The sequence below is a fragment of the Pristis pectinata genome, chromosome 13 (genome assembly GCF_009764475.1).
Source record: "Pristis pectinata isolate sPriPec2 chromosome 13, sPriPec2.1.pri, whole genome shotgun sequence".
Lineage (NCBI taxonomy): Eukaryota > Metazoa > Chordata > Chondrichthyes > Rhinopristiformes > Pristidae > Pristis > Pristis pectinata.
The window spans coordinates 34893743-34921224 of NC_067417.1; the positions used below are offsets into that span (position 1 = coordinate 34893743).

General features: G+C 39.4%; 1 long non-coding RNA gene across 1 annotated transcript; it reads right to left on the bottom strand.

The window, feature by feature from the left end:
• Positions 1-488: 488 nt before the first annotated feature.
• On the bottom strand, positions 489-27009 carry LOC127577532 (uncharacterized). The gene is made up of 5 exons (XR_007957388.1): positions 26909-27009; positions 18860-19015; positions 9265-9403; positions 5268-5348; positions 489-583 (listed from the first exon to the last, which is right to left on the bottom strand). It is a non-coding gene; the product is annotated as an uncharacterized LOC127577532 (long non-coding RNA).
• Positions 27010-27482: the final 473 nt, after the last annotated feature.

Consider the following 27482-nt stretch of genomic DNA (forward strand, 5'->3'; position numbering starts at 1 on the left):
CTTAAATGTTTCTAAGACCTGGACTACTCACAGCATCTCAAGGCACTGGAAAAATACCACCATAAAATCTCCCAATTTACTGGAAGGATAAGCGAACTAATGTCAGCATCCTCTGGTACACCAACAACCCCAGCAATGAGGACCTCATTAATCTCAGTTGGCTATGTTGGACTGACCACTTCATTCTCACACCTGGCATCAGACTCTGTTAAGAGATACTATGTCAAAGGAGGAGATTATCAGTGGACAGAGACAAAGATTATAGGATGTGCTCAAAGCTTTCTTGAAGAAATTCAACATTCTCATTGACTCCTGGGAACCTCTGGACCACAACTGCTCAAAATGGAGAAGAAGCATTCCAAAAGTTATTGAGATCCTCAATGTCCTGTATTGCAAGTATACAGAAGCCCTGCGCAAGTGGCGGGAGGAGGTCACTGCCTAACAAATTACCCACACGCTGCCCCATCAGCTATTTCTTGCCCCATCTGTGAAAATGTCTGCAGTTCCCACACTGTCTTCATTAACCATCTCAGAATTCACGATACCAGAGCGGGATCAAGTCATCCTGCATTCCAAAGGACTGCTAGAGAAGAAAGAATGAAGAAAAAAGACAAAGACTTAGTCTGTTTCCTAAATCCTTCACTCATATGTTTCTTTGTTATAACTTGTTAGCAGTGCAAGTTCAGAACTGGAATTCAAAGGCAATGGGAAATTTGGGATCTTAAGGAATGGTGCAATCAACCTTGAGATTTAAGAATTGAAAAAAAGCAATGTAGAGTAGGTAAATCAGGTCTACAATGTTAAAGCATCCCTAAGCATTAGCCTGGTCTAGAAAGAAATAATTTAAATTAATTTGCTTCATTCTCATAGCTAATTGTTGTAGGCTTTGAACATCAGTGATATTTTTTCATGCATTTCTTTTATCTCTTCTGTGTCAGTCTGTACTTTTATCTGATAATATTTCTTCCTGTACTTGATTTGATTCCTGTAGACTCTCCCCTGACAAAGGGTCAGAGTCTGAGGGAATATTAGTTTACACTCATAATTAATATGCAAAGAACTCCATCAACTTGGTCAGCAACAGAGATTGGTGTAAGATTATACCCACAATCATTCAGAAGCTTGCAGTTTGTACAATTTTCAGCTCTATGTCCATAGGACATCCTCAACTAATGCACGGTGAATTTTCTTTCTGTCATGCATTGTAAGGATTATTATCATCATGGCTTTGAGGATCACTACTACATTTTGGCAATCTGGGTAGTCGGGCTGTTTCTCATTGTTGATTTGGCTTATCATTCTTTGGCTCCTTTGTAACATTGACAGTAATATAAGCAGCCCTGAAGACATTGGTGACCAGTAACATTTTACCTCAGAACAACTCTGAAGTAGGTGGAGTTGAAATGGAAGTCATGAGCCACTTCAAAATGCAGGTTAGGAGACCAGTTGTGTGCATGAATCAAAGGAGATATCCTGAGAAATGTTTATCTTCCTGTATATATTTACACCTATAAATCAGAAAATGCTAGTAGAACAAATAGATGGTACTTTGGAAACAAAATATATGTGCTCAATTATATTCCACTAAAGAAGGCTGAGTAATTTTTCATCTTTACTGCCTAAGCATTAAGCATGTTATATTGAGAGTAGGGGTGGATCACAGGTCAGTTACACAACTCATCCAACTTCTCTCCAATTAAATGAAGGGATATAGGAAGAGTCCAACCAAATTTTTCTTCTGTGCTCCATACAGGTGATGCTCAATATTTGGATAGGGAAAACACAAACAACAGTTCAGGATTTTGCAGGATCAAATATGAAGTAAATAAAGCAAACCTTGAAAGTAACCAATATTTCATTCTTTATAAAATTAAGTTATTTTCATACACCGATGAATATCAAGTTTTGATCAAAGTAGCAAGCCTTCATTTCAGGGAAAGTACATTATAGGCAACAAAAATGGATGTTAACAAGTATGACAGAAAGAGTAGCACTTGTATTTGCTTACACAAAACAAGTTCCAGGCATTGAAGTAGTTTTATTCGAACGTAGTCACTGTTGCAGTGTAGGAAATGACAAACAAAATGACCCAATATTCTGCTTTTGAGATGTTGATTAAGGAATAAATAATTTCAGCTTCACTTAGGAATAATTCTCTTGCTTGTCACTGACATTATTCCTTAATTCATTGTACAGGATCTGGGTGCAGCATTCATTGCCCTTCACTCACTGCCTTTGAGCTTCTTGAAACACTGCAGACTTCTGCTGAAGGCACTCTCCCAATGCTGTTGGGTAGGGGGTTCCAAAATTAAGACCCAGCAACAATGAAGAAATGGTGATATATTGATGGTGAGGTGCAACCTGGAGTGAAGCCTCAAAGTGATGTTGTTTGCTTGCCCCTGCTGCCGTTGCTCTTTATGGCTGCAGATTTGAAAGGTTCTATTGGAGTAGTCTAGGCAAGTAATTGCAGCGCATTTTGTAGATGGTATACACCACAGTGCACAGATGGCAGATGGAGTGAATGCCAGGGAGGTGGATCAAGTGGGTTGCTGTATCTTGGAATGTCACAGGAGTTGTTGGACCAGCTCCCATCCAGACAAGTGGAGAGTATCCATCTCACTTCTGACTTCTGCTTTGTAGATGGTAGAAACATTTTGTGATGGTAGGAGGCAAGTCACTATAGGATACCCAAGATACAATGGCTACAAAAGTAGTCTCTGACTTGTTCTTGCAGCCACACTATTTCTGAGGCAGGTCCAGTTGAATTTCTGGTCAATGGTGATTCCCAGGATGTTGATGGTGGGAACTGCATGATGGTGATACCATTGTATGTCAAGGGTGGATGGTTAGACTCTTTCTTGTTGGAGTTGGTCATTGCCTGACACTTTTGTGGAACAAATGTTACTTGCTACGTGTCAGCCTGTACCTGAATGTTGTCTGGATTTTGATGTATACAGGTGCGAACTGCCTCACTTGCTAAGGAGTTATGAATTAAATTGAATATTGTGCAATCATCAGTGAACATCTTCAGTTCTGAACCTACAAGGGAATGAAGGTCATTGATGAAGCAGCTGAAAATGCCTGGGCTGAGGAAGCTGCCCTGTGGAACTCCTGCAGTAATGTCTGGGGACTGACCTCCAACAATCATAATCATCTTCCTTATGTGCATAGTATCACTCCAGCCATTGGAGTGTTTTCCCCTTGAAAATCATTGAGTTTATTTTTACCAGGGCTCAGTGATACTTCAGTCAGTCAAATGCTATCTTGAGGTCAAGGCCAGTCACTCACAACTCACTTCCACGGAATTTCTTACATCCATCTAAGTGATGATGGACAGGGATTCTGTTTGATACCTCACTTGGAAAAAAAAACAACTCCAACATTGCAACAAATTCTTTTGGACAGCATTGAAGAATCATCAGTGGGCCAAGTGGGACTTGAAACCATAGCCCAACGATTGAAGAGGTGAGTGCTATCAATTGGCTGCTATGTGTATATCATTCCTTTGGATTTTAGTTATTATTAGAGATCAAAAGAAAACTTATTCTTTCTCTTCATCCAGTCTGTCTTGATCTCACTTTATTTCATTGTCAGAGGGAGGTTTTTTACCCAGAGAGTGGTTGGTGCATGGAAAGCGCTGCCTGGGGTGGTGGTGGAGGCAGGTACATTGGTCAAATTCAAGAGATTGTTAGATAAGCATATGGAGGAATTTAAAATAAGGGGATATGTGGGAGGAAGGGTTAGATAGTCTTAGGCGACGTTTAAAGGTCGGTACAACATGGAGGGCCGAAGGACCTGTATTGTGCTGTACTGTTCTCTGGTTCACTGCAACTCAAAAGGTATGGAATTAAATATTCTAACAACTGCTCCCTTGTTTGGACTAAATTAGACATTGATTAACAATTTGATTGGATAATGTGATGCACAATTATTTGTCGTTTTCATACAGGACACAGATAGATGATTCTGTGTTTTGCAATAGTTGTCTACTGGGAACCTCGAGTCCAAAAGACTATTAGAAAGTCAATGAGAAAGTTTAAGTATAGCAAATGACTGTTGTGCCTTCAGGAATACCTGTCAGACTAAAAGAATTCCAGGTGTGGAACTCAGTCCACACTGTCCTGAAACAACTTTTATTCTCCAACATCAGAGAACACAGTTTTTCACAAAAAGTTTAGAAATAAGCAGAAGTGAGAGTGCCTGGAACTTGTTTCACACAATGGCAGATTATACAGCATCACGCAATTCAATTTCAAGCAAAAGTCACTTGCAAAAGAAAATTAAAGACTTTGTGTGAATTCCACAAAGTCTGATTGCTAATGTATTGCCTTCACACATCTGGACACCACTTCAGAGATATTGCTTGCTGTGTCGTGGGCCAGGAATGAAGTCTGTCATTCACGTGGATGTAGATCACACAATATTTGTGAGGCTTGCTTTCGCATAAATTAAAGCAAACCTACCAAAGCAGCTCAAAGGTTACAGCGTTCAGCACTGGGACCTGCGACAGGTCAGAACCTTTGAAGTAAATTCCATTTTGGCCTCTCTCCCTTGGGATTCCCCACACTAGTCACAAATGCCAACATCCGCCTGCTTACAACCCTCACCTAACAAGACCCTCCCCCTACAATCTGTCGCATGAACAACAATCATCAATCATGAACAACAAACAACAGTCTATCCTCCTCCTCCCCATACCCCAAAACCTCATGATCTCTCAAACAGAACTTCAACCAACCCTAGCAACCAATCTGCGTCTCAATTTAGATCTCCCAACCTGATCTCATTCCAACTGACTGACCTCTTATGGAGATTTGCATTCCAGATCCATTACTGATGCCCAGCAACTTATCCTCACCATGATGTTCCTACCTAACCTCACCAGCTGATACTTGCCAGACTCTTCCATAAATCAATGCCAGGCCATTTTGAAACCCACCTCCTAGGTCCTGGCAGTCCTGATCGATAGCCAACACTCTCCCCTGCAATTACCACCCTACCCCCGCCCTTCCCTCCACCAAGACTTCTCCTTTGCAACCAATTCTTCCTCCGGTTTGGATATGGACTAGCACTATTTTTATTATGTGTTTCTCAAAAGCTAAGGTGCAGAAGAAATACCTTGCAGAATATAAGGCATAATCGATAGTGGACAATGACGAGAATGTTCTCAAACAAAACATTTATTTTCTTTTGTGCATTGCCCCATCATCATGCCTAAACAGATAACATTTGGAATGAATGTCATAAAATGTATGAGTTGAACTTACAAGTTATAGGCAATTTCTCTCCAAGAATATAAGGGCTGCTGTATCCACTGAATTCATGAAGAAATCACCACTTTTACATGTCTATAAACCAGATATAAAGAATTATAGTAAAGTGGTAAACAGAAGGATGTAAATCAAACAGCTTTGCAGTTTCACTACATGAATATTCAGTTTTATCCAGCTGATTCCTAAAAATTTCATATTCTGTATAGTTTCCACAAAAGGATTGATCAATCACCAACAAATATGCAATTTACATGCAGATTCCCTTCAGCAATAAATCATTTAATATCACTATGTATCCTCAAGAAAAGGTAGCAACATTCTGTGAACTCTGCCAGCAACCAACTCTTTGAACTCTTTTTAATTACTGTTTGTAAATTAAATATATTCCCTGCAGCAAGATTTCTACAATTAGCAATGCTACTCAAAAATTCCAAATTAATACACAACAAAATCCAGATCACAGTTTCCTATAATATGTTTTGAATAACTGAAACAGGTTACTCAATACAAATTATTTTAAATCTACTATTTATGAGGTAACTGGGCCCAATGTTATTAATTCACACAGTAAGTTTGAAGGGTGTACATTGCGAGGAAAAGCTATGACATTGTTCTGTTGGAATTATAAACTTCGCTACATACCACAATAGACACACAGGATATGTCTTGGGGTTATGCTTCAAGACAACACCTTTAGTTGTTTTGAGGGGAATAAGGTAGTTTTCAATTGCTACTAGCTACAGATAGGATTGACGTGCTGTCATTGCCTCAGCGTGGTATTATTCCAGGAGAGAGAAGAAGTGTCTTAAGTGAGTTACTGACATAATGGACAAGTGTCTTGTAATCTTTTATCCCTTATGTGAAGCCTTTCGGAAATCAGATACCAAACATTCCCTGTGTTGATTCCTCCCTGTTGTTGCAAACTTCTGAGGTTTATATATTGACATAAGGCAGTAATAAATGTATTAATAAATAGCGAGTCTGGGAGTACTTGCTCCCCAGAGGTAATTAAGAAATTTAAAACTTGTCCCTATACTACAATGTGTGCCTATGTGGTGAAAGTATGCTTGAATGGTTAGACATGGTGTGCTTGGCCTTGAAACCATCCAACTAATGAAATGTCCTTTGGTTACAAAGAAATTGGCAAATACAACAATGGTTTTCAGTAACCATTCCTATTCTATTATGCTATTAAATCAGTAGAGGTGTAAAATCAGAAAAAAAATAGAATTGAAGCTTATTTCTCAGTGTCACCTGCAGCCCAGCAGACTTGTAATACAATCCTACTTAACCTCAATGTGATTGCTGACTGTTGGACCTATGTAGGCCCACTTCTTGGCATTTGCACAAGCCAAAAATCTATGTTGGCTTAAAATGTGGGATGTGCTCTGATCCTGTATGTGAAAGGAAATATTTATCATCCTCCGATAAATGGTTTTCTGGTGACCTCAGTCTCTTGTGGGGCTACCTCGACCCGAAAAGAGAAAGTTATGGTTTTCATTGTCTATGCTAATCACTCAATTTATCAGAGGTCTCAATGAGGCAAGGGAAGCAGGAACTGACATTATAATGCATTTCTGCTCCACCTTTTAAAAATTAAACTTTTACAAGGAAAGCTGCCATTTTAAATAATGAAGATACAAGAGACAGCAGAATCTGGAATCTGGAACAATTTCAGGTAACTCATCCCCGTGTTCCTTTCCTACACCTATCAGTCTACCTAGGTTCTCTCACCCTTTGCTCACCTTTCCCATTTCCATCAGCCCATCACCCACACACCTATCCCCCTGGGTGTCTTCTGTATCCTCTCCCCCATCTGGTTCCATCTGCCCATCAACCCTCCTTTATCTGGTTCCACTTATCACCATCCAGTCTGTCTCTAAACCCTCCCTGCTCCCTCCTCCCCACCTGGCTCCATGTGCCCATCATCCTTCACCTCACCTGGTTCCATCTATCACCTACCAGCCCCTGTCTCACCCTTCCCTCTCACCTCTTTGTACTGGCTATCTTCCCTCTATGCTCTCAATCCTGATGCAGGACTGAAGCATCGACTATCCCTTTGCCTCCAGAGATACAGCTCGGCCCACTGAGTTCCTCCAGAGTTTGCTTTTTGCTGCATTTTAAATAATGACTTTAGTTGGAACAACCATCGTATCTCTCCTTTCTCCATCTTTACCGATCCTCTCTATATCTTCTGCTGGGTTCAGGCAGATTTTTCTCAACAAAAGTCAAGATTTATGATCTGGCCTATTTTCCAGGATAAATGCTCAATAACCTTCCTGAATGTGTGGCAGGAGATTACAGGAAGAGACATGGACATAGGCTTAGATTATTTTGTTGTTTTTTTTATGTTTATCATACCATAAAACTAAGTCACTTGTTAAATGATCCAAAAAAAGTATGTTCATGACAAATCCCACAATAACAAATACTGTTCAAATTTACACTAATGACAGAGTTACAAGTCAGACACCTGTGCAGGAGAATGGGGTCTCTGGATAAATCAACAGAGACACATTCAACAACAATTAGTCTGCAAAGATCCAATGTACTTCACAAAATGTTATTTAAACATTTGTTCTGTGGCCTAAATTAGTGAGCTTGATCCTGCAGACACAGATCCCTCTGCCAAGAATTGCCATCTGCAGTCCCTCCACACCTGTACATGGCTGTTCTGAATGCAGAGGACTTGTCCAGCTGGCCTGAAGCATGAGAGACTCCAGAGAGGTGATTGGTGTGGTAATAGTGAGTCAACCCCACCCCCAAAACAACCGTGAAGAGTTTAACAGCCATGCAAGCCCCACTACCTGTAAAAGCTGAGACATTTTTAAAATGTCTCTACAACAGCATTGGAGTCCAGCACTGGAGCAGAGTGACAGATTTAGCATTCCAAATTAATCAAAAAGACCAGGACTTGTGTTTGATGTCATCTGGATGGAAGTCCCACTTCATTGGCTCAACACTGATGGTTCTGTCTGGAACCACCATCAAAAGCCAGCAAAATCTGGTCAATATCTGAATCAGTCTTGCGTTTATTCAAGGAACATTTTATTGAAAGTTTTTATTATTTTTTATTTGGCACCTTTGGTGCAACCGGTAGTAGACCTGTTACTTCAAATTTCCCTATTTCCCTGATCATGCCAAACGTTGGCAACCATTTAATGCAGTAAAGGAAAACATTATTCATTGTACAATTATTCTTATCTGAATTAAGGACATTCATTTATCTATTTAAGAGGCTCTGCAATGTCAGGGACCATCTTTAAAAAGTGAAATATGTTCAAAAACTATGTGAATATTTTGTGATAAGTAGATTTGAGAATTGAGGCAACAAATAGTTCAGATGTGCTAATTATTCATAGATATTGGTAATGCACCCCCATGGACAAAGCTGTCTGCAGGTCAGTATCCAGCAAAGCAGTCATTTCCTGCCTGTGTAACTAACAATCACCAGACATTTGTAATCATGCTGCTGATCCCACTCTAGAGGATATGGGAAATAAAAGCATATTATTGGCCAGGGAGCATCTGTTGTGCAAGATACAGAGCCTACACTTCAGGTCAATGATCAGAACTTCCTTAACATTATATCAACCCATGACAATAAGTAATTGATCTGAAACATCTACGATTTCTCCTAGTTAGTCTATAACTTTAATTTCTAGCTATGTTAATGATAAAAAATATGCATAAAATAGATTTTTTTTGTTATTGTACAGGACATGAACATTCCTTCCTATTTCACTTGCTTTACAGTTTGTGAGTATACTTGTTCAAAGACAGAAATGGCAGGGATATGGCACTGCATTTTCCGGTTATATTTACATTTGGTCTGATAAAGGGACACTGCTAAAGTATGGTCTTACAGTAAATATAAAACTAATCAAATAGTACAGCACAACCAACACTTAATATTTTCATTGTACCCTATTTATTATGCTACATATAATATAATACTTCAGAAAGTTACCAAAATCTGGACTATACTCACTGCCATTTCCTTGTCACTCGTGATGCCTTTCAGTTAAGACATTGGGACCACAGCAGGAGTGTACACATCATAGCACTGGCAGTCTTTCCGACAGTTAATCCCTCCATCACCAAGCACCAGTAAGGTAATACCATTATACCTGCCAATAGAAAGATCCATGACTTTGGTGGATAGGCACAAGAAGAACTGTGACCCTGTTGGTGTTCTTCAGGCACACATCAGTTTTAACACCAGTCCAAAGAAGAGAAAGAGAGCCAGTATCATACTGCAATTTCTAGAAGTTAAATTGTCATTCAATTTTCCAACATTACAATATAGTGATTCCACTTCAGAGTTATTCAAGTAGCTGTAAAGCACTTTGGGATGTCCCAAGCTCATGAAAGCCACTATAAAAATGCAAGTCATTCTTTCCTTCATTGTAAAGATGTATTTTATGAATGTAATTTGTTGCACCAAATGCATTTTTAATGTTATTCCATAAACATTTTAGTAACTGCTGACAAGATCCAACACAATGAATTAAAATTAAAATATTTTTGTCTATAATATATTGAAATGTGAGAGTTATTTTGAAAATATAAGATTAATGATAGATAGATGGATATTTATTACAGAATGGCAAGAGCACTTTAATTTTATTGTCATGCTACTTTAAAATAAATCAGTTAATTTAGCAACTGGATCCAAATTCTTTTGAAGCAATAGAAAACAGCCCTTGCCAAGATTGCATTAATTGACTGGCTCAAACTTATTATTAGTACTCAAAAGCCTTTTTCAGATCAAAGGACTCACAGTAGACAGTAAGGCAGTTGTTCCAGTTTCCTTGTTTTCTTAAAACTTTCATGGAAAATATCTTTATAATCATGATGTGTAAGCACAGCTGCCTTCATTTTAAAGTCAATTCTTGAAATGAGAATAACTGGTTTAGGACAAATTGTGTTCAATTGTCAAGAATATTTACCTGAAAGAATTTCACACATTTTATCAAAAGCGTGTTTCATTAGAAAACCTTCCGTGAAACGCAATGTAAAGGAGTCAACATCCAAACTAGATCGCAATATTTTAAATCAGACTTACTGTGCTTTCAAAAAAAACCTTTACAAAAACTATCTACCAGAATAGATAACTCCTTATAGAGAACAACTATGTGCAAACAAGAGGGCGACATGATGAAGTACTCAATATGGACAAATATTATTTTAAAAATGAAATTAAAATTGAGTCAGTGGGAATTACACCTTCAATTTTGAAGCAATTTCACTCATGGCCTAACTTTAAGAAAGCTACCTTAAAGACTTAGCCACCTCTGCAGCCACCTCAACGTCAGTTGTAAACAGAAATCAAGGTGATCTCTGGAATTTTTATTGACAGCAAACCAGGAAGTAAAAAGCACTAAATTTTCTAACTATTTAAGCATCCTGAAGAACAGGGCATCATTTTCAGTAACTTATGGATTTCCTCATTTAACTGAGTATGAGCTTACCCCAAAACCTGATGCCGGATGTTCTCCATTCCTCCAACATTAACAGTAAAATGTTATTTCATCCCAGCTTCTGGGGGAGTATTAGCAGATAAAAGTTATGTAATTGATTTCTTTTTTGAATTACTATTCACTTTTTCTATTGACTTTTCACAAGGATGTTGCGAGGACTGGAGGGCTTGAGTTATGAGGAGAGACTGGATAGGCTGGGACTGTTTTCCCTGGTGCAAAGAAGGCTGAGGAGTGACCTGATAGAGGTTTATAAAATCATGAGGGGCATAGATTAGCTGAATAGTCAGTTTTTTTCCCAGGGTCAGAGTCTCTACAACTGAAGGGCATAGATTTAAAGCGAGAGGGAAAAGATTTAAAAGGGATCTGAGAGGCAAGTAGGGTAATGGGTATATGGAATGAGCTACCTGAGGAAGTGGGAGAGGTGGGTACAATTACAACATTTAAAAAACATTTGGACAGATCCATGAATAGGAAAGGGTAAGAGAGAAATGGGCCAATTGCAGACAAGTGGGACTTGCTCAGGAAGGAACCTTGGTCGGTAAGGACGAATTGAGCCGAGGGGCCTGTTTCCGTGCTGCATGACTCTCTGACTTTATGACTTGAAAGGTAAATTATTTTGTTGGAAGAAATATATTTGGAAAGAAAGCAAAAATTAAATCAGAGGAATAAGTGCAAAATTAGTATTTGGGAAGCAATTAACAAACCAGTATATTAGTCGAGTAACCATCACAACAGTAATACAAGTGCAAAACTTCATACTTCTCAGTCTCATTATCCTACAAAGGTGACTTGACAAAGCCTAGTAGAGAAATTTCATACAAAATTATAAGATAAGGTATAAGGTTTCTTTATTAGTCACATGTACATCGAAACACACAGTGAAATGCATCTTTTGCATAGAGTGTTCTGGGGGCAGCCCACAAGTGTCGCCATGCTTCCGGCACCAACATAGCATGCCCACAACTTCCTAGCCCGTACATCTTTGGAATGTGGGGGGAAACCGGAGCACCCAGAGGAAACCCACCCAGACATGGGGACAACGTACAAACTCCTTACAGACAGTGGCCGGAATTGAACCCAGGTCGCTGGCACTGTAATAGAGTTACGCTAACCGCTACGCTACCGTGCCTGCTTAGCATAGCTTGATTCACAGCTTGAATATGAACCGAAAAGAAAGAAATACATTTATAAAGCACCTTTTATGATACTAGGACATAACAAAACATTTTACAGCCAATTGAATATTTTAAAATGTACTACTATTGTCATTTAGAAAATACAACACCCATTGTCAACACAGTAAACATCAAAAACAACAATGTGACAATGGCCAGATAATCTGTTTTAATGATATTTGTTCTCAAGATACCTACTTATCACAAGAACTGTCCATCTCTGAGGACAGGTGAACCCTGGCTTAATATCTCAACTGAAACATAGCACATCCGACACTTGAGTTGTCTCTCAGCACTATAGTAACCTAGATTTTGTGCTCAAATCCAAGCTGTGAGATTTGAATGCACAATTATTTGACACAGACACAAGACTACTTCCAAGTAAACTAAAAAGGTAAAATTCCACAAACCCTGCATAGAAAATCTAAGTATTATTCCATCCCTTTTAAATAACAAATATTTATCAAAGGTATATGGTATTGAAAGGTACTGTCAGCAACACAAGGATGCATGTATAGATTGCCTTCAAAGTACAAAGTACAACAAAGCACTTTACAGAGCAGAAGCAGATGCTCAAGAGTAGTAAAAGACTTCAGAATGACAGCCAAGCTCAAGGCTGCAAAGCCAAGTTTTGAGCAGTATTTTAAATGCAGTGCAATAAATTGTAAAATGGACAGGGTTAGGGTGGGAATTTCAGAAAGGAGGGTTGAGACTGATGAAAGTTTTCTCATTGACAGATTGAACAGCAAAGGCCAGGAGAAAGGCCTGGGAGAGTTTGCAAATTCAGGATAATGCAATGTTTAAGAGTGGGTGAAAACTTCCAATGTATTATGTTGGGAAAAAAGGTGTCAGTGCATGTCTATCATCCAGTACAAGATGAGCAGAAATTTCTTCGAACATTACGAAGAACAAATCCATTGTTTTCAGTCCCTGCCATAAACTCTATTATCTAACGAGTGACTCCACTCTACTCCCTAACAACTGTCTGAGTTGAACCAGTCTGCTCGCAACACTGATATTGCATGTAAAACTGAGATGAGCATTTGATTACATATCTGCTTCATTACCCAGATGATCTTCTTTAACCTCGGTGACTTTGCTCAATTTCAATCCTGCCTCAGATCATCTGCTGCTGAAATTGAAACACTTTGGTGCCTCTAAATTTGACCATTCCAATCCTCTCCTCACCAGCCTCCCACCTCCCATTCTACATAAACTGGAGCTCATCCAAAACTCTGCAACCTGAGTCCCAACCTGGACCATCCTGATCACCCACCCCACCGTGCTGGCTGCCCTGCATTAGCTTCCAATCTGTTTGTGCTCAATCGTAACATTTTCATGCTTGTTTTCAAATCTCTCTGCAGTCTCACTGCTCCCTATCTCTTCAACCTCCTCTAGCCTTACTTTCCTTTTAAGACTACTGTTCTGCTCTTCCACCTTCTTGAACATCTATGGTTTTAATAGCTCAATTACTGACAGCTGCCTTGGCACTAAGCTTCGGAATTCCCTCCACACACCTGTCTGCTTTTACACTTCCCTCCTTTCTGTTTAAATATTCCTTAAAGTCTACTTCTTTGTCCATCTATTTTGTTACCTCTTTACGTAATTTGACATCAAAGTTGTTTTGATAATGCTCTTTTGAAATGCCCTGGGACATTTTACTCTGTTTAGATGTTCAACAAAAACAATTTGTTAAACGTCTAAACTGATGATAGGTGAGTGAGTTTATCACCAAGAGACAAAGTTTAGGATGAACTTTAATTATATCTGGTGGGGATTTTGAATTAATTTGAGAAATCAGTTACTGAAACCAAAAATATACAAAATTGTGCTAGAAATTCACTCACACAATTCCAAAAAAATGACATTGTTTTGCTGAAAACGAACAAAACACAAAGGAAAGCTATTTTACAAACATTTCATCAGGAAATTCATCTCCTTTTATAGTAGGATTTTCATCCTCTCAAGCACTACTTGTGGTCTGTAAACTCTCTCAATTGACATCGACAATTGTGCAGCACACAAAATTCATCTGCTGTTAGATTTTCTACGCTCAGCTCTGAAAAATGAGTTACTACTCATCCACAGAACAACCAAGTTTTACTAACCCTACTTCCTCAGAAATGATGCTATATAAAGGGTCCACACTCACACTTCATTTTTTTATTATCCTCACTGCAATCTCTGACATCCTACATTTCAAGTTGCAACCTCGTGTGTCACTTGACTGCTTTGCCATAGAACTTCAGGTGACCTTGACTTACAGCTTCCCAGTCTCAGGTTCATTCTGGGCAGCGACTGCTGTTCTCTACCACATCTGACAGTTTGCTGCTCTCTGCTGCATTAGGAAGAAGACGTGAGCTCCATACTCGAGGAGAGAAGACTACACCTGAATTTCCTTCAGCCTACAGGAGCAGGCAGAATGGGATCAGGAATTTCCCTTCATTACAGCCTTCTACAAAGTGCAAGTATACATAAGAGAGAAACAAAGGGCTGCAGATGAACTTAGATGAAAAGCACAATGATGCTGGAGGAACTCAGCAAGCCAGGCAGCATCCATGGAGAAAAGCAGGCAGTCAACGTTTCGGGTCAGGACCCTTCTTCTGGACTCAGGAAGGGTCCTGACCCGAAACATTGACCGCCTGCTTTTCTTCATGGATGCTGCCTGGCCTGCTGAGTTCCTCCAGCAGGTGTTCATAAATTGTACTCATGATACCTCCCAAGCCTGTCTTGGCCTCTTGCAAAAAGAACATGTCTCCTGGGTGTACTATTCTTTGCCAATCTGTTCAGGTTGCTTTGGCACCATTAGAGCACCTTCCCACCCTCACTCCACCCACCACTGCAGCATCCATTAATTCAGGAGCAACACTCTCCTATAGCTGGAAGTATGCTATTTGTGTTATGGTATGTCTCTCTAAGAGCAGGCTGCAATGATTGTACCTGCTGCACTACATTCTGACAACTGTGGAACTTGTGACACATCAATCGGGAGCACCATGCTGAAACTGACAATGAAGCCTTACAACATTGTTCTCTGAACTTCATAATTGAACTTCCAACTCTTCATATGATTTTCACAAACAGCATTAAGATGAGCCACAATACTGTTTTAATTCCAAAGAAATGACAAGGAGTAATTTTTAGCACAAAGATTGAGGTGAAATTAAGGGTAAGGTAAATGCAGAGGTTGGCAGTGCTTTGGTGTGAAGTGGATTTCATGACATAGGGTTAAATTTCAGTCAAGGTGACAAAATAAAAAGATTGTCACCATCTAGTGCAGTCTGAATGTACAGAAAGGAAGGAGGGTGGAGTTATCAAGGATACGAAAGAATAATTTCACACAAGGGAGTACCCAGGAGCCAAGGAATGCTTATATTACAATAGAGTTTCACTCCAACTCAATAATATCAAACCAGCTCCAAATCAAAAGTTTGAACAAAACAATCTATTTCGTGACAAGCTATGCTCTGCACAATGATTCTGTGCTGGACCTGCATATCTTCCTCGAATCACATGGGGGGGACTCAAGACTATGTTTCTGGCTAATGACTCTGATGCCAAATTTATAAACTCCAATATAATCAAGCTCATCAAGCTATAAAGATGGTGATAAGAGTTTATACTTAAGTAATGCAGTTTTTATAGATTTAATTTTACAAGAAGAAACAACAGTATAACTCAATTAGTTGGCGCTTGTACTTAACACAAAATTATTAACAACCGCACGTCATTTTATAAAGTCTTTTGAAGGACAATAATAAAATGGAGGTATGGCAAGCATCAAGAAGTCAGTTAGCTACGCGACAGCATCAAGCAAATAAATATTGAAGGATCAATGTTGGTCTCAAGCTCTCTGCACAGATAGAACTCCTCAGACAGTGCTTCACAGAAAACCTGATGATGTACAACCAGCAAGAACCGCCGAGTGTCCACATGATCCAGACTGCCCCGAAGTCTGCCATAATTAGCACCTATGAAGACTCTTTTGACTATTCCATCAGAAAACACCAGGACTGGTTTGATGAGAATGACCAAGAAGTCCAGAAGAGCTAATTAAAGTCAAATGCAGGGCGTTCTCAGATTGGAAATAGCACCAATAGAAACAACTCCACTAGCACCTGAAAGCTGAGGCTCTCTTTAAGGCTCATGTCCTAAAGAACAAATGGTGGGTGGAAAGAACACAGGAGGCCAATATTGGTATCAACAAACTGTTGTGAGGAAAGGTTCTTTGAGGTCTCAAAGGTAGAGGACACTGGACACAGTCTTTGGAGTTTTAAAAATGATTTAATCACAAAGACAAACGTGGAAACAGAATGAATGGGAACGGATGCACACTCGCACACACAATTATGAAACGTGGGGGAGATCCCAATGGGGTGAGGTGCGCATGCACACATGCATGCACGCGCACACGCACGCACACACACACACACACACGCACACACACACACACACACACACACACAGAGCGAACTGGTTACAAGCGATCAGGGAAAAAAACAATACGATGCCTGAACACCCTGACTCTAGACAAGCATCGGCTCTACGCTACCGGGAATCTACTCAGGGCGCTCCCAACCCCTGTGGAAGTGCACACTCTTACCAATGGTCCCTTCAGCGTGGTTTCGATTCCTGCAGCAATCAAAAGAGAAAGAGCCATGCACATGTGGCATTCTTTATAGTGCTGGAGAGCTGGGTGGAGCCAGTCCAGGTAATTCAAAAGATCCAATAGGTCATGGCCAGGTACAAAAGGTGTGTACAGAAACCAATGGTCAACAGTGTGCACTAATGGGTGGGTGGAGCCAGACCTTGATTGACAGTGGTGTCACTTTTGACCAGTGCTCAATGGTGTCACGTGACAGCCATGACCTTTCATACTACATCAACATCCAGCACACATTTGACCACATTTATGCTACTAGCGCACTGTGAGAATTACATACAGGAAATGGGTAGAAAAAAGCCTTGCTCTTTCACTGTTTACAGAATTCCTTCATTACTTGCAGGCATGTTGGAGACTGGGTTGAAGGTGAGCTAACTGCAGTCAGCTGGACTACATTTTGGGCTGCCATGATGGATTCTTCTCCCCTCACCGAAGGCTTCTATATTTTTTCCAAAGATGTTGTTTTAGTACTGGTCCTGTTAGGTCTTTGGCAGAGCCAGGAGCTAAAGGTGGGAAACCAAAGGCAAGACTACCCTCAGGGAGGAAGTGATAAGGGAATGGACTGGGAGAGATCCTGCAAGAATTTTCCAGGAGCAACTCTCCAACCTGCACACGTCCAAGGAGCAACACACCTAGAGACATTTCAAAGGCAATGACGCAGAGATCTGCAACCTTCTACAGGCAGAAACCTAGCCAGGCTCCAAGGTCTGACACAGGTCTGCTGGTGGGGGTGAGGGTGAAGGTGCCTGTGGATCTGAAGTCTTTAAGCTTCCAGTTTATTCCAGGTGGCAGCAGATAGTAGTTTGCAGTACACTGCTGCACTTGCAATGTGATGGAAGCTTTTTTCTTGAGGAAAGCACCTTCTTCTCAATTTTCAGAAAAAACAGGTAGGTGGACATGCTGATTTGCCCACAATAATGGTACCCCAAAGATTCAGGAAGCAATGGACTACACGCTGATGATTTGATGGGGAAGGTTAACACCCCTTTGATGTACAAATAGTGTGGCCATTGTCAATAGCTCCTCTTTGTCAAGACTGTGCACCCTGGAATTATTCTGAGGCAATGCACTGTGCCCAACATATTTCAGCAAGCAGACAGGACACATAGATGGCTCCTGTGAACTAACACTTGTATCAATGGCTCCTTACTCCTTTGGGATGAAGGTGAATAGGAGGATTTCCAATTATTCACAGTACGAGGAGATTTTAGATCCTGGCTCTTAACAACATCAACCTCACCCAGTTCTGTCAGTGAGCCGGACTCCAAGGCAGAAGTTGCCTGTCACTCAAGTCCTGACAGGATGGTCCCCAGAGGTCAGTAGGTGGATGATACTTGCTGTATGTTTCACAGAGCATTCTGCAATGTGCATTGACTGCATACCATATTGGTGAAAGTGTCTGCCTGAATAAGTATTAATCTTGACACTTTCCATTGGATAGTGACTTGATCACTGCATGCACTATATACAAAGTACTCAATATTTTCATGTAAGTACAACACAATAACAGCTGGTTATTTTGCTTTGTTAAAGAGTGCCATCAAAAAGTGAAAAATGTCTAATGTATGCTGGAAGATACAAAAATACTCATCTCAGCTTCACATTAAAACTGCTGGCCCACCTTAAACTTTCCCTGACTTCCTGCCCCCCACACCCACCATGCAGGGCTGATGCAGGTAGCAATGCTACAAAATAGTTTTCCTCTTCAGGACAGACATACTGCTTCTTAGGGTCTTCTGATTTATCAGTTCTGGCATGACTATTTGAGCTTGTAACAAGGTTCATGCTCAAAGAGGGACACACACCAATTTCTAGGTTGCAGGAAGGGCCAGATAAATTCACCATGCTTTTAATATTCCTTTCAGCTCTCTTATGCTGTTTGGCTATCTTTCATTTTTACCATACCTTCTATACGGTAAAAAAAATTATTTCAAGTTTCTAACATACTTGATTGAAACAATGTTCTTTTAAAATATATCCATGAAGGCACCTAAATATCTTATGGATGGGATCCACTAATATTGAAATTTCTTCCTATAGATTTTCAATTCATTGTTTTGGCATAAAACAGGCATTGGCTCAATGGAATTGAAAACTGTAAAATTTTAAAGCAGGCAGCTTTTACATCAGGTAGCAGATTAAAAACCAACCCTTTTATGATCAGACTATCTGAGGATCTGGTAAACTAGAATGGAGACCGAATTATTCTCTGCTGCTCCAGGGAAATACAGAAACAAGAATAGGTCATTCAGACTTCCTACTTACTCTCTTCTTTCAAGTTCTTTCCATGAAAGCCGTCTCCTCATTCTCCATGATCTTGGATTACCAGGGTTCTTCTGTAGCATTGAAATGAAAATACACAATCTTTCTGAGTTCCTCCAGCAGATTGTTTGTTGCTACACAATCTTTCCTTCTGCAACACTAACAGAACAACACAAGAGATAAAAAGGAATATTAAAGACGTATTGACTTTAGGAAATACTATCCTTTTTGACCTTCACAAACTTCAGTAGTCCAGATCAGCTGAGAAATGATTTGAAATTTACTCAAAGCCTTTTAAATTCCTAATTTGTTTTAACCAGGGAAAAATAACCAGCGCAGAGGGGATCAACCTCCTTCCTGCTTGATCAATTGAGAATAAAAAAAGTTAAAGAGGCAAATTTTCTGTGGGGCCTTCTTCCAGAGTGACCAGGTGACATTGGCATAATTCTGCTGCTCGGCTGGCAGTGTGGCTGGACGTCACTGATCCAGTCACACACAGGCAAAGTGCCTCCCTGGCCTTATTAATGGCTGTTTCTGGAATTGGCATGGAATCTCCAACTTGAAACATTTGTGCCAGTGAATTGAATGGGCCAGCAACTTCAAGGTTTTCAGGTTTTTATTTAGCAAATTATTTCTGTCTAGGATTCAATGAAAGAGTTTGTATTTATTTTCACTTTTTACATCCTTAAGGTCTTTACAGACTTTTAACAGCACACAAATTTCTTTTGAAGTGTAATCATTGGTCCGTGGACAAACCCAGCAGTAAATTTGAACACAGCAATATACTACAAATAGTTAACCAGACACTGACTGGTTAATCTATTTTGTTGCTGTTGGCCATGGAAAACTCCCTTTTCATAGAATTGTGCCATGGAATCCTTTACATCCAATCATGCTCACAAGGAGCTAAAAAAGGGCCTTTTCGTATTCAGTTTTTTGGTTGATTGGTTAATGCAAATTGCTTGCTCAGCCCATTTTCAGTTTTATCCATATGATGGAAAGTTATTTTCATTACCACGAAAACGCCCACACATAGAAGTGTGTTGTTAGCCCTGTCATAGTGACACTGTTATATTGTTTGCTACATTATAATGAAACAGCAAACAAACATGTTTTGTAAAAGTGGTCTGTTTTTGAAATTTTATCATCCATTTGTCTGCTTATTGAGTCACAAACCTATAAAAATATGAAAGTCCTATCTGAACCACATTAGCTGCATTTTTCCTACAGAAGAGTTAAACAATTATCTAATAGTTGGCATACAAGTTCATCTGAAGAAATAGTTGCAATAATTTAATCATGATGTGTTTTTCTTTATATCTGCCGTGGATACAAATTTGAATCCAATCTCACAAGTTTACCTACAAAATAGAACTAACCAAAATCATCTTGCTGAAACATTTTAATGCATCAATTCTAAAAACAGCAACAATAAACAATGCCTTTAATAAATGGAAGTGGCTATGGTTAGAAACATTCCATTTTGTGATCCATTGTAGTTAACTGCTTTTTATCCTTTCAATGTATGAGTAGCCACAGGACTGACCTCCAGCGAGCTTTGGCAGTTGTTCTATCAACCTGGTAGATTTCCTTACAGAAAATAAATTAAAAAGGTGTGACCTTGCTGAAGGCTTCGAGTGAAAATGAGGTACATCTTGTCAGAAGCTGAAGAGCTTTTTGAAACAAGGTTTGTTCAATTTGAAAGGCTGCTGCTTCACTTAGATCAGAAGTTGAGATAAAGCAGCAGGATGAAAAGGGGCGAAACACTTTCTCCAAGTGAAATTAAAAAAGGACACTGAGAACCTGCTCAGCAACACACTGGTCTTTTTGTATATTTATCTGGGCCACATCAGCCACACCTTGTCCCTATGCTTCAAGCATTGCCCCCTGCTGAATACACAAAGGTTGTCATGTCAGGGAAATGATGAGGATTGCTCACAGATATAAATCGCAGGACATATTTGCCTGACAAATACTACACCCCTTCCTCTCAGCAGGTCACCTGAGAGACATTTCATCCACCCATATTTGACACATATAACAGAAAAGATGGACATATCTCTTGATCTGTGCAGCTGGACTATCAGCAAAAGACCGTGCTGAAACTTTCGGGGGATTGTGGTGAAAGAAAAGGGTTTATCTTCCACAAATATTTTGCATGACTATTTCAAAATATTTATCAGTTTTAAAAATGAGGCATAATATTTCATTCATTTTAAGACTCAAATTATAATCTGTGCATCACTTCATTAAATTATGCAGTTATTTAACTTAATGGATAGTGTTATGCCTCTGCTGTGAGATGAACAATAAATTGTCTCATTGACGCACAACTAAAAATGCTGCTGACTACATTACTGAACTATTAACAGTTTTAATAATATTTTTTTTCCTTTTTGGAATCTTTGCAACAAGCACAAGCACATTGCACTCTTAGCAGAAACAATAATTCAATATTTCAAATGCAAATATATTTTTCAGCTTATAAACAATGGATGCAGAAATTTAGCCCAAATCATAGAACGTCATGACCTCAGGATACAGTCATTTATTCCAACTGATTTCAATTTTTAAATAATTTCCATCAAATAGTTTCAGATCTCTGAAATAAAGTACAAGCCAAAACAAAGGAATTGTTTTAGATTTTATATAACCTTTAATAATGGCAGTAGCACCATGGAATATTTTTGGCTGAATATTTAGTTTTCATTCGGTATTTATAATATACTTTAAGGTTTTATTAGCTTTCATTACAGAAACAGTTCACTTCAAAAGTTTGTGCAACATCTCAAATAAAATGATGAATTTAATTTATGTCGCACACAACCAGACATCCAGTCATGGGGTACATTTTTACTCTTGGATTAGGAAGGGGCCCAGAGAGGGGCAGACCCATTTGTGAATAGCAGGATAATTGATCCTCTTTGACATGCTGCTGGCCAAATATCTTTCCAGGTTCCATCCCCTCCTGATCCTACAAGACCCCACCTTAAAACAGCAGTCAGATTATAACTCGATTACCACCCAAGTTACAAAGAACACTCTCAGTTTTGGGTGCATATACTCAGTCTCTGCAACTTAAAATTGCAGCCAATGTGGTCTGGATGGGAAATCAGCTTTAAGGACATCACATTAATTATTTTTTTTATGATTTTCTCAAGATAAGATGATAAATGGAAGTAGCATTTGTTCGTATTTTGAATAGTTCTTCAACATTAAGAGATAATTGCTGATGATACTATTGGATGAGCCACTTGCGAGCACTTCAGCTTAAACTCCAGTTACAGAAAATTCATCCAAACATAGTGATGAAAAAGGCTGCATATGACCAGGCAGGAGCCATTAACACTGCCATTTGTAAATTATAGCCCGAAATGGTGTAAAGTCCATGAATAACCTGCATTTATAAGGGTGTGATTGAACAGCAGTTCCCACAACAGTGGAGTTTGTAATGCTACTACAATGTACCATATTAAAAACAGATGGGCTAGAAGTTATCCTGTTAGTGCAACATTTTTAGGCACTATGTGAGAGAATTTAACTTAAAACTCATTCTTTGTGTGGATGTGGAACACCACTGGAAATTCAGGTTGGATTTTCTATCCGTATGCCATGTATATACGTGGTGGCTGCTGGACTTGCCAATCTTAATAATTGGCATAAAACATGAAATTCTACTGTGCATACGGAGTGCATAATTGATGGAAACCACAGACAGTAGTGAATATCTTAATAAAGGGTTGAGATCACTGCTGGGGTCACCTAGGTGTCGATCTTTATGAAGGTAGCTTTGTTTATTGATCTGCTCATCTATCGTGATCACCGCCACTGCCCCTGCCAATCCCACCCACAGCCTCATGATCAGATGCCACACCCTGCCGATGTCTTCACAGCCCTTTGGATCTCATCTCTGGAACCCCAGTTACAAATCCAATCTTCCTCGCTGCCTCCCCCTCAGTTTACCCCTCTGCTATCTTGCATTCATTCCACTGTCTCCACTCTCCCCAGAGGTGGGAGATTGGGAAGAAGGGTACAATTTTGCAGGTAAAGCCCATTATTTTGTGCAAAACATTTTGGGAAGCCTTGCTCCATTCTTGCTCCAAGCTGTTGTGAGCTCCTTTGCCTGTCCATGTGCAGCCTCATTCATCACTAGGCTTGGCAATTATTTCTTAAATTGCAGACTTATATTTCAGGAATGAAACTGGATTTAGTTTTCTGAATAAGACCATGTATTTCTTCAACTCTTGGAAACATTTGTTTCAGAATGTTAGTCCATGTTATTTTGAATTTCCCAGGAAATTTATCATTTTGAGGCCTGTATAATAATCAGCTTGGAAGTGATGTTTTTTCTACAATTCATTAAACAAAGCCATAAAGGAAACAATTCACCTTTCCATTCCTATAATTCATGGACTTTACCTCTGCCCGAGCAGTGTAAAAGATGTAATCTCCAACCCAAAATTTTAATTTCTCCCTGAGTCAAATTAAGCAAACTATATAAAGGAAAGGACTTAACTAATGTGCAGTAAGGATACAAAGATCACAAAGAATGTTTGACATCGATCACAATAAAGGGAATGACAAATACATTTAAAAAATAAAAGTACAAATGATAGCTTAAGCAAATGTCTAAAATTTCACTGGAAAATATCTAAATATTCATAATTGCTTCTTAATTAGCACTTTTGCAAAAGAAAATGGATCAGTAAATAGAGACACAAGAGAGACTGCAGATGCTGGAACCTGGAGCACAAAGCAAATTGCTGGGGGATCTCAGCAGGTCAAACAGCATCTGTGGAGGCAAAGGGACAGTCAACATTTTGGATCAAGACCTTGCATTAGGAGTAAATGCACTGATACTGAAGCTATGTATGTTCTCCCCGTGTTGCGTGGGTTTCCTCCGGGTGCTCCGGTTTCCTCCCACATTCCAAAGACGTACGGGTTAGGAAATTGTGGGCACGCTATGTTGGCTCCGGAAACGTGGCGACACTTGCGGGCTGCCCCCAGAGCACTACGCAAAAAGATGTACTTCGCTGTGTGTTTCAATGTACATGTGACAAATAAAGATATCTTATCTTACATGATTTGGACAGAAGTAAATGTGGGCATTCAGTGATGCTATTACAAAAGATTGAGAAAAACTACCTTCAAAATTTTTAAAAAGTAAATCTTTGATTCGAACAGAATCAGTAGAAGGTGCAGTCTGGTTAATGAAAGAAAAATAATTTAGCTATTATATTATTCTTTTGCTGAATTTAAATCTAGAATAGCAATATTCAATGCTACCACACAAGTCAAGCAATTCTGAAATTATGAAGGAATCTAGACATCAAATATCAATAAAGACAGAAGACTATTTTGGAAAAAAGTACTGACTAATGTGCATTTTGAGACTATCCAATTAAGCTTTATGAGAATAAAATGATACAGAATGTTATCCAGTTCAGCTGGTGCAGTGGCTGAGCTCTGCAATAGGCCAGAATAGTCTCTGTGGTGGGAAAGCAATATGGCCCAGGTACACACTGCTGATTGCTACCCAGTGTCTGATGGCACTTATATGTGCACTGTGAGTGGACAGGGCATCAATTTCTGCTGTTCAGTTGGAAACAATCCATCAACACCCTGAAAGGCTATAACGTAAGAAATAGTAATATTTGAAAATTCTTACTCTTTTCCACATTCCTTTCAATTCCCCACAGTCAGTCTGAGGAAGATGGAATAATAGATTTACAGGCACATTTCTGAAAAGTGCATAAGATAAGATAAGATAACTTTATTAGTCACATGTACATTGAAACACACAGTGAAATGCATCTTCTGCGTAGAGTGCTCTGGGGGCAGCCTGCAAGTGTCGCCACGCTTCCGGCGCCAACATAGCATGCCTACAACTTCCTAACCCGTACGTCTTTGGAATGTGGGAGGAAACCGGAGCACCCGGAGGAAACTCATGCAGACACAGGGAGAACGTACAAACTCCTTACAGACAGAATTGAACCCGGGTCACTGGTGCTGTAATAGCGTTATGCTAACCGCTACTCCTTACAGACAGTGGCCAGAATTGAACCCAGGTCACTGGCGCTGTAAAGCATTACGCTAACCGCTACACTACCGTGCCTGCCACCAGGAAAGTATTAACAGGGGATTTCAATTACCCTAATATTAACTGGGATACAGTCAATGTAAAAGATAGAGGGGACACAGGATTCCCAACTCGTGCTTTTTTAGCTAGTATGTATGAAGCAAGTACAATGAGGGGGATGCAGGGGGAGGTGTTGCTGGGAGATGTAATTCTGGATTTAGCTTTAGGAAATGACACTGGCCTCGTGGAAGGACGATCGGTGGGAGAACATTTTTGAGGCAGCGACTTGGCCAGTAGGACTACTAACAAATTTTGATGGCAAGCAAATAGAGGAGGTTCAGGACTCAACAGCCAGCGCATTTCAAGAATTCATGAACCAGGTGAGAAGCAAAAGCTCAGCAAGAGGTATTGTAGTGAGGTAATATCAATTAAGACTGGCACAGATAATTGAGATGGAAAGATGCTTGAGTTCTGGGGAAGAGTTCAGACTCTTGTAATTAACTGAATTACTGAAGGGGCTAAACAAGTGCAGATTTATTTGAGTGCTTTAAGAGAGGACTGATTGCAATGTGGAAGCAGTTCCCAAGTTCTAAAGGTCCTATGTAGGATGTCACAGTAGACAGAGGCTTACTAATGTCAGCCCAACATAATGAGAATGTGACAGGATGGACTGAAAACAGTCTTGTCAGTTGAAAGTCTTCGAAAGGATTCAGAGGGAAGGTCAGAGGAGTTGACCATAAAAGAGGAAAGGTCCCTTGTCTACAGGGCAGCAGCATGGGTGTCAGGATACAAGATGGTGTAGAAGAAGACAAACAAAGATAGAGAGCTTTAAAAATTGTTTTGACTGAGGTCAAGGTATCCACTATTGTACCAAATACCACATATATTTGCAATTACAATAATTATTGATGAGTTATTAGCCTCTGTGTTGTTTAATGTGGGTAGTTTAGTGATACCAGGAAGATGTCTCAAGAATGCAAATAGTGTATCCAGTTATATAGACAATTATGTTGAATCAACAATTACAGAACAGGATGTGGGACCAGGTGTGTATGAGGATTATTGAAGAAATGAACCAAAGGAATCTGAAGTGGATGTTTTTGAGATGTCAGTGCAGTGAAGAGTTCCGTGAACAAGGAGACCAAGTGACTGAGTGAATTCATAAATGATTGAATTTGTAATTATAAATAGTTAAATGTGAATAACTAACTGTATAATTTTATTTGAGTAAATAATTTATTCAATCGTATGAATTTATTTCCCCTTTTAAAGGAGATGCAACACGTTCTACCTTTAAGAACTGGTTGTATCACACTGTTTAACTTTTATGCCCAGTTGCACCGTGACACTGTTTTGTTCAGTTGAGAGTTCTCTGCCTGCAGCATAGGATGCTCTGTTGATAACTCTCTTCTGCTATTGTCTATGCTGCCCCCTTCTCTTGTCAGACTTGCGTTGTATTGATGAAATAAGTGTTTTTCTTGAATACATTTAAAGAATTCTGTGCCTTCAGTGTCCTCTAGTCCGATTATTATTGCCTTCTTATTAATGCACTTCTCAGAAACCTGCTTACACATTTGCTTTTCTAAAAATCTCTTTGACTGGGGACCGAATGGATGCTCCCGGTAGTGTTATTAACCATTTCCTATTCCTCAGTTCAATCCATACGGCCTCATTTGTTGACCTTTCCAGAATTTAACCCTTTCCACAACTAATTGTTTCCTTAACCAATGAAAGACACCCTCATCTTGAAATATTGGGCTGTCAGTCCTATTTTTTTAATCTGTTTCAGTATTGGCCTGAATATCACATTTTCACATGTCAACCTGTGCCATCTGTTTAGTTTAAAGACTCCTTTCTTTAGAGTATACTTAAATAAACAGGGCTGAACTTCTTTGTTTCCCTTTATCCAGTCTTTTTTCTCCCTGTCTTCCACATTTATTCACTAGACCTCTACATTCTGCACGCAATTTTACCTTCCTTGTTTGAAAATGCTCTGAAGTTCCCATTCCATTGCTGGGCTGGCTTAAGACCTCTCCAATGCCGTGAGCAAACTTTTCCGAAGGGTCATTGGCTCCAGCGTTACTGAGATGTGAACTGCCCAGATCGCGAATCTCCATCCATAAAGGACATTAGTGAAATAGTTGGGTCTGGTAATTCATAGCCAGGTGTTAGCTTTTTTTATTCCATATCAAATTAAATAACTAAATTTCAATTCACTACTTGCTATGGTGAGACTTAATTCTTAGATCAATAGTCTTAGCTTCTGGATTATTCATCCAATAACAGAGCCACTATATTACCATTACTTAATCCCTTTCATAAGGCTACTCAGACTCAACATTATCATATTATTATTTCTAAATGTATTAATTTCTATGTACATTTTCTTTACTAATATTAATCGCTTTACAGAAGGGTCTGTTCATTGAGAATTATGAATTAAATTTATCTCTACTGCTTATCTACAATTTAATCTAAGCACCTTGCCTACCATTTCCACATATTACATCATGAAGTCGTAAGGAAACCATCAACCGAATTTTAAAA